Below are 9,184 nucleotides of genomic sequence, written 5' to 3'. Positions count from 1 at the left end.
AATTTCCATAGTTTTTTATGTTTTATAACATGTTATACCTAATTGGATACAAAACTTTCAGTATTAAAAGAAAATTATTACTTAGAAACTATTCTAATGAAAGGCAGAAAGCTTGTAATAGCATTTTAAAACTAATTAAATACACTATTTAGTTAAGAAAATTAAGCCAACAATCATAGAAATGAAGGGACACTTTTCCTATTAATTACATTACAAAGAGCCTTCTTTACTTCTTTATTCCTGAGGCTGTAGATCAGAGGGTTCAGCATGGGGATCACCATTGTGTAGAACACAGAAACCACTTTGTCCTGATTCAAGGAGTAGCTGGAAGTAGGTCTCAGATGAGTATAGATGGCAGTGGGATAAAACAGAATGATAGCTGCCAGGTGAGTGGCACAGGTTGAGAATCCTCTGTGCCTCCACTTCCCTGAATGCATACAAAAGATGGAGAAGAGAATGTAGGTGCCGGAAGTGAGGATCACCAGCAGTGTCCCAACCATATTCACACCAGCAATAGTGGACCAGCAACAATGATGCTTTCATTCAGGCATGTGTCAGAACATGACAGTTTAAAAATTGGAGGGCTGTCACAGAAATAATGGATGACATTGGACTTGAAGAATGGCAAACTGTTTACATAGTTTGTATTGACCATGGAGCTCAATAGTCCTGCAGTAAGAGCCCCTCCTTCCATTTTTAGGCAGACTGTCCTGGACATGATCAAGGAGTAAAGTAGAGATTTTCATATGACCACATAATGGTCATAGGCCATTAACCCAAAAAGGATGCATTAAAGGCTATAAAGAAATACATCTGCAAGAAGCAGCCAGCAAAGGAGATGGCTTTCTTTTCTGATAATAAGTCTACCAGCATCTTTGGAGTGATGGTGGATGAATAATTAAAGTCCACTTCCGATAGGACAGCCAGGAAGAAATACATGGATGTGTGAAGTTGTGATCCCACCCTGATTAAGAGGATCATTCCAACATTCCCCAAAAGTGTTAGTGTGTAAATAATAATAAAAAATGCATAAATAGGGTAATCTGTAGCTTTGCCTTGTCTGCTAATCCCAACAGGATGAACTCAGTCAGAAAAGCATAATTTTTTATGGCCATTTATTATAATTAGAGTACACTTAACTTTGTATTAGTTGTAAATACTTCCTTACCCAAACTTAATAGGAAATAGTAGAAATGCTGATGAGGTCAGTATACATGGGAAAAAATAAACACTGAGATAATATAGCATAGTAAATAGACTGTTGTAATGGGAAAATTAGTAGACAAATGAATAAGTATTGAGATTTATTAAGCAATTGTCTGTATCTGGTTTAAAGGACTCTCAAATCACTAATCTAAGTCCATATAGTCTATTGCAGCTTGTACTGCAATGCAACATATATATTCTTTCTCTTCTAGCCCACATACAAAATGCAAAGCACAGAATTATCCTTGGTGAAGTCTCTCTCATTCTCTCAACAAGCATGCGGTTTTAACTCAAATTTGTTTTTTTCTCATTAAGACCATTCTGTATATCCTTCAACTCCAAAATCCATGCAATGCCATCCAGAAATCACTCTGTTCTTCCCAAAGCAGCAAACATAGTGACCACTTCAAATAACTATTTTTTTGACACCTACTATATTGTGAAGATTTTCTAGTATTTTAACAGTAGTCTCATTCCAGAGTACACTATCAAATCAATGTCATGTAGTAGCAGACTCTATACCTGTCCACAGCAGTGAATGACAGAACCAGATACTTACAGCTTCCTTCTCAGCATCCTACTTGTCTTTCTATTTTATCACTATCCTTAAAAAGCTCAGGCAAAGCTTAACATAAGAAGAACATTTTCATTTTTAAAATGAAATGACACATGCACCTGCATGTTCATTGCAGCCCTATTCACAATAGCCAAGACATGGAAAGAACCCAAATGTCCATCAACAGATGATTGGATTCAGAAGATGTGGTATATATACACAATGGAATACTACTCAGCTATAAAAAGAATGAATTAATGCCATTTGCAGCAACATGGATAGAACTAGTGACTCTCATACTGAGTGAAGTAAGTCAGAAAGAGAAAGACAAATACCATATGATATCATTAATATCTGGAATCTAGTATACAGCACAAATGAACCTTTCCACAGAAAAGAAAACCACGGACTTGGAGAATAGACTTGTGGTTGCCTAGGGGGAGGAGGAGGGAGTGGGATAAACTGGGAGCTTGGGGTTAACAGATGCAAACTATTGCTTTTGGAATGGATTAGCAATGAGATCCTGATGTGTAGCACTGAGGACTATGTCTAATCAATTATGACTGAGCATCATAATGTGAGAAAAAAATGTATATATGTATATGTAACTGGGTCACTATGCTGTACAGTAGGAAAAAAATTGTACTGGGGAAATAACAATAAAAAATTTAAAAAATAAAATGAAAGAAAAAATAGAGAAACTTTGAATTAATTCTTTATTTAAAAATGAGACACCGGAGTTCCCGTCGTGGCACAGTGGTTAACGAATCTGACTAGGAACCATGAGGTTGTGGGTTCGATCCCTGCCCTTGTTCAGTGGGTTAACCATCCAGCATTGCTGTGAGCTGTGGTTGTTGCAAGACATGTTTCCTTGAAAACTCCATCTTGTCCTTCTTTACTTTACCCCATCTTCTTGTTTTACTTTATCCCATCTTCCTTCTTGAAAAACAGTCACAGTGCTGGTAAATGACTTAAGCTTAAGAGCAAAGACCTAAAGGCATAAGTGACTTAATCTTAAGAACTGTTATGTGCCTAGAGGTCAGAGTAAGAGCTTAACCCTTTACCACCTAAGTGGCTTTTTAAATAGTAAAAGAACTTATATAAAAGTAAACAAACCCTGTATCATCCACCCATAGCCACTCCTCACTTGATCTCACAATAAAAGCAGTGTGGTTTCTTGAGTCCCGGCTCTTGGTCCCTGAGACCTTGAGTCCCCCGGCTCCCACCTTTACCTAAGATAAATGTCTCTGTGTCTTGTTTTATGTTAACTATTTTTCCTTAAGTTCCACAGCACCCGTTCTTCAGCCCCATCCTGCTGAGCTGGCCCCAGCACTTCTTGAGAACTTGACTCATAAAAATCCTATCATCATGCCATTAAATACTACAACCTGATTGATACCTATGAAATACATAATATTTATTTACCTGTATGAAACAATCAACAACTTAATAATATCAATGCTTAAAAATAATCCATAATTGAGGAATCAAAATGTGAATTAAGAGGAATAGGAGGAGAATCAGCACAGTGAGTTATCTTGGAAGCAAGGGAAGAAGAGATTGTTATGAAGAACAGGTCAATATTATTAAACCCTAAAAAAAAAGGAATTCTTAAATTCTACAATTTCAACCTAAACTTCAAGGGAGAGGAAGAGGATCCTGGTCTCTCCTCTTCCTAGGAACACAGCATAACTTCAACCACATGTAGAACAACTCTCTCAGAATGACCTGGAGACTATCAGAATTCCTCCAAGAACTACACAGAGATGGGGGAAAAGAAATGATCTCATGGAGACAAACACACCTGCTGGGTGACCCAGAAGAGAGTGGAGATATCCCAGGCTCTGACATCTTGCTGAAATAACAAGGGGTTCAAGATCCACATTGCTCACCCTGACCTGGTGTTCTGCAACAAGACAGGCCCTGTTGGCTTCTTTTGAAAATGATGGGCCCTACCAGAGGGCTGTGGAAAGCCAAGACTCTGCTCTTGAGGAACATGCACACAAAAGTGCTCACTCCCAGTTCCCAGTTGAATTTTCCAGTCTAAATCAATTCACTACAGATTCACAGAGTGGTATCCAGGCTCTTAATGCAATAAATGAAATTCAGTTAAATAACACCTATACAAATACCACAAGATATGCACAAACTCCTTTTTAATATATACACAAGCCTAGTAATATGATCATAATTTTCTTAAAGCTTTTGACAATTTTACTTCTTACAATAGTTGAAGCAGTGTACCCACATAAGATAATATTGTCATACCAGATAGGTAATACTATGCATAACTAGAAACTTTAAAATGGGGTTTGATTTAATTGTCTTTTACCCAAATCTGGTAAATACATATACACACACAAAACTAATCATAATCTGCTTTCTGGGAAAACTTGAATAATTACAATTTTATTTATTTTTAATGTATGGGAGTGTATAATATTTGAGGCTAATGGAATAGCACTATAGGTAGGCACACTTTTTAAATTACTTAATGAATTTTAATACATTTATAGGTGTACAGCAATCATCACAAACATTGCATCCCAAACCCTCAGTGCATCTCCCTAACCTGTCTCCTTTGGAAACCATAAATTTTTCAAAGTCTGTGAGAGAGTATCTGTTCTGCAAAGAAGTTAATTGTGTTCTTTTTTAGATTCCACATATAAGTGATAGCATTTGATGTTGGTGTCTCATTGACTGACTTCACTTAACATGATAATTTCTAGGTCCATACATATTGGTGCAAATACCATTATTTCTTTCCTTTTAATGGCTGAGTAATTCTCCATTGTGTATATATACATCTTCTTTATCTATCCCTCTGTCCATGGACATTTAGGTTGTTTCCATGTCTTGGCTATTGCATAGAGTGCTACAGTGAACATCGGAGTACATGCATCTTTGCAATCATGGTTTTCTCTGGATAGATGCCCAGGAGTGGGATTGCTGGATCAAATAATCATTCTATTTTTAGTTTTCTGAGGAATGTCCATACCATTTTCCACAGTGGTTACACCAATTTACAATCCCACGAAGAGTGTAATAGGGTTCCTTTTTCTCCACACCCCCTCCAGCACTTATTGTTTGTAGACTTTTTGATGATGGCCATTCTGGCTGGTGTAGGATGGTACCACACAGTGGTTTTGATTTGCATTTCTCTAATAATGAGTGATGTTGAACATCTTTTCATGTGTTTTTTGGCCAACCATATGCCTTTTTTGGAGAACTGCCTGTTTAGATCTTCTCATTTTTTTATGCGGTTGTTTTTTTTTTGTTTGGAGATTAATCCCTTGTCAGTTGTTTCATTTGCAAATATTTTTTCCTATTCTGTGGGTTGTCTTCATTTTGTTTAGGGTTTTCTTTGCTGTGCAGAAACTTTAAGTTTAATTAAGTCCCATTTGTTTATTTTTGTTTTTATTGTCATGACTCTAAGAGGTGGACCTGAGAAGAGTTGGTGTCACTTATGTCAAGAGTGTTTGGCCTATGTTTTCCTCTAAGAGTTTTATAGTGTCTGGTCTTATATCTAGGTCTTTAACCCATTTGGAGTTTATTTTTGTGAATGGTGTTAGGAAGTGACCTAATTTCATTCTTTTCCATGTGGCTGTCCAGTTTTCCCAGCACAACTTATTGAACAGGCTATCTTTTCTCCATCGTATATTCTTGCCTCCTTGGTCATAGATTAGTTAGCTGTAGGTGCATGGGTTTAATTCTGGGCTTTCTATCCTGTTCCACTGATCTCTATGTCTGACTTTGTGCCAGTAGCATATGGTTTTCAGGACTGTTGCTATATAGTATAGTCTGAGTCAGGGAGCCTAATTCTTCCAGCTCCATTTTTTTTTTCAGGATGTGTTTGGGTATTCTGGGTCTTTTGTTCTTCCAAACAAATTTTGAAATATTTTGGTTGAGTTCTGTGAAAAATGTCCTTGGTAATTTGATAGGAATTGCATTGAATCTGTAGATTGCCTGGGGTAGTATAGTTATTTGGATAATATTGACTCTTCCAATCCAAGAGCACGGTATGTCTTTCCATCTGTTTGTGTCATCTTTGATTTCTTTCATCAGCATCTTATAGTTTTCAGAATACATTTCTTTTGTCACTTTAGGTAAGTTTATTCCTAAGTATTTTATTTTTTGATGCAATGGTAAATGGGATTGCTTCCCTAATTTTTCTTTCTGATATTTCATTGTTAGTATATAGAAATGCAGTTGATTTCTGTGTATTAATTTTTTATCCTGCGACTTTGCCAAATTAATTGATGAGCTCCAACAGTTTTCTGGTAGAGTTTTAAGATTCTGTAAGTATCATGTCATCCGCAAATAGTGATAGTTTTACTTCTTCCTTTCCAATTTGGATTCCTTTTATTTCTTTTACTTCTCTGATTGCTGTGGCTAGGACTTCCAAAACTTCGTTAAAGAGTGGTGGCAAGAACAGACATCCTTGTCTTGTTCCTGATCTCAGCAGGAATTCTTTCAGCTTTTCACCCTTGAGAATGAGGTTAGCTGTGGGTTTGTCATATATGGCCTTTATTATATTGAGGTAGGTTCCCTCTATGCCCACTTTCTGAAGGGTTTTTATCAAAAATGGGTGTTGGATTATGTCAAAGGCTTTTTCTGCATCTATTGAGAGGATCATATGGTTTTTATTCTTCAGTTTGTTAATGTGGTGTATCACACTGATTGATTTGCAGATATTAAGGAACTCTTGCATCCCTGGGATAAATCCCACTTGATCATGATGTACATGATGTACATGATGTGGTTTGTTAGTATTTTGTTGAAGATTTTTGCATCTATGTTCATCAGTGAAATTGACATGTAATTTTCTTTTTTTGTGGTATATTTGTCTGGTTTTGGTATCAGGGTGATGGTGTCCTCATAGAATAAGCTTGGGAGTGTTTCTTCTTCTGCAATTTCTGGAATAGTTTCAGAAGGAGAGGTATTAGCTTTTCTCTAAATGTTTGATAGAATTTGCCTGTGAAGCCATCTGGTCCTGGACTTTTGTTTGTTGGAAGTGTTTTAATCACAGTTTAAATTTCAGTACTTGAGATTGGTCCATTCATCTTTTCTATTTCCTCTTGGTTTAGTCTTGGAAGATTGTACTTTTCTAAGAATTTGTCCATTTCTTCTAGGTTTTCTGTTTTATTGGCTTAAATTTGCATATACTAGTCTCTTATGCTCCTTTTTATTTCTGTGGTGTCTGTTGTTACTTCTTTTTCATTTCTAATTTGATTGATTTGAGTCCTTTCTCTTTTTTCTTGATAAGTCTGGCCAAGATTTTATCAATTTTGTTGATATTTTCAAAGAATCATCCTTTCATTTCATTGATCTTTTCTCTGGTTTTCTTCATTTCTATTTCATTGATTTCTGCTCTGATCTTTATGATTTCTTTCCTTCTACTAACTTTAGGTTTTGTCTGTTCTTCCCTCTCTGGATGCTTTAGATGTAAAGTTAGCTAGTTTATTTGAGATTTTTTTGTTTCCTGAGATAGGCTTGTATTGCTATAAACTTTCCTCTTATGATTGTTTTTGCTATGTGCCATAGGTTTCGAAGTATTTTATCTTTGTTGTCATTTGCCTTTAGGTATTTTTTAATTTCCTCTTTGATTTCTTCAGTGATTCATTGGTTGTTTAGTAACATATTGTTTAGTCTCCACATGTTTGTGATTTTGCTGTTTTTTTTCTTGTTGATGTCCAGTCGTATGGCATTGTGGTTTGAAAAGATGCTTGATATGATTTAAATTTTCTTAAAGTTACTAAGGCTTGATTTGTAGCCCAAGATGTGATCAATATAAGAGAATGTTCTGTGTGATGTTGAGAAAAAAGTGTATTCTGTTGCTTTTGGATGGAATGTCCTATAAATATCTATTAAGTCCATCTGGGCTAATGCTTCATTCATGGCCTGTGTTTCCTTATTGATTTTCTGTCTGGATAATCTATCCATTGCTGTAAGTGGGGTGTTTGTTGTCATTGTCCCCCACTATTATTATGTTGTAGTTGATTTCTCCTTTTAAGGTTATTAGCAGTTTCATTATATATTGTGGTGAACCTATGTTGGGTGCATAGGTATTTAAAATTATTATATCTTCTTCTCGGAGTTATCCTTTGATCATTATGTTGTGTCCTTCCTTGTCTCTTTAAATATTCTCCATTTTTAAGTCTATTTTTTCTGTATGAGCATTGCTACTCCAAGCTTTCTTTAGATTCCCATTTGCATGGAATATTTTCTTCCATCCTCTCACTTTCAATTTGTATGTGTCCCTAGAAGTGAAGTGGGTCTCCTGAAGACAGCATATATATGGGTTTTGTTTTTGTATCCATTTAGCTAGTCTATGTCTTTTGGTTGGTGTATTTAGTCCATTCACATTTAAGGTACTTATTGGTATGTATGTTTTCCTTTGCACTTTATTAGTTGCTTTGGATTTGTTTTTGTTGCTCTTTTTTCTTCCCTTCTCTTGTTCTCTCCTCTTATGGTTTGATGGCTATCTTTAGTGTTGTATTAGAGTTGTGTCAATTGTAGATTTTTGGTTTGCAGTTGCCCTGAAGTTTTATATAGGAGTCTATATATGTACATAAGATTGTTTTAAGTTGTTGGTCTCTTAATTTCAAGTTCATCTCCAGTGTCCTGCATTTGTACCCTCCTCTCATGATTTCTGATATTGGTAGCACAATTGTGCAAGGATGATTTCCTACCTTTACTGTATATATGCCTTTACTGCTGAGAGTTGTCATTTATTTTTGTTTCTCATTGTGGCCTTTTCTTTTCTGCCTAGAGAAATTCCTTTAGTGTTTGTTGTAAGGCTGGTTTAATGTTGCTGAATTATTTTTTTTTCTCATCTGTAAAGCTTTTGATTTCTCCTTCAAATCTGAATAGGAGCCTTGATGGGTAAAGAAATCTTGGTTGGATTTTTTTTTCCTTTCATCACTTTAAGTATATCATACCACTCCCTTCTGGCCTGCAGAGTTTCTACTGAAAAATCTGCTGATAACCTTATTGGGGTTCCCTTGTATGTTATTTATTTCTTTTCCTTAGCTGCTTTCAATATTTTCTCTTTGTCTTTAATTTTGGTCAGTTTGATTAGTATGTGTCTTAGGGTGTTCCTCCTTGGGTTTATTTTATGTGTTACTTGTTGTGCTTCCTGGATTTGAGTGAGTGGTTCCTTTCCTGTGTTAGGGAAGTTTTTGGCTATTGTCTCTTTGAATAATTTTTCTGTCCCTTTCTCTCTCTCTTCTCCTTCTGGCACCACTATAATACAGATGTTTGTGTGTTTAACACTGTCCCAGAGTTCTCTGAAACTCTTTACATTTCTTTTCAATCTTTTTTCTCTTTTTGGTTCTGCATCAATGATTTCCATTAGTCTGTCCTCCACCTCGCTTATTCATTCTTCTGCCTCCTGTACTCTGCTGTTGGCTGCTTCTAATG

General features: G+C 35.9%; 1 pseudogene; it reads right to left on the bottom strand.

The window, feature by feature from the left end:
* Positions 1-173: 173 nt before the first annotated feature.
* On the bottom strand, positions 174-1,115 carry LOC125137321 (olfactory receptor 5F1-like; annotated as a pseudogene).
* Positions 1,116-9,184: the final 8,069 nt, after the last annotated feature.

Source organism: Phacochoerus africanus, chromosome 10, assembly GCF_016906955.1.
Source record: "Phacochoerus africanus isolate WHEZ1 chromosome 10, ROS_Pafr_v1, whole genome shotgun sequence".
NCBI lineage: Eukaryota > Metazoa > Chordata > Mammalia > Artiodactyla > Suidae > Phacochoerus > Phacochoerus africanus.
Note: the sequence above shows the minus strand (reverse complement) of the source record. Positions and strands in the feature narration are given on the sequence as shown.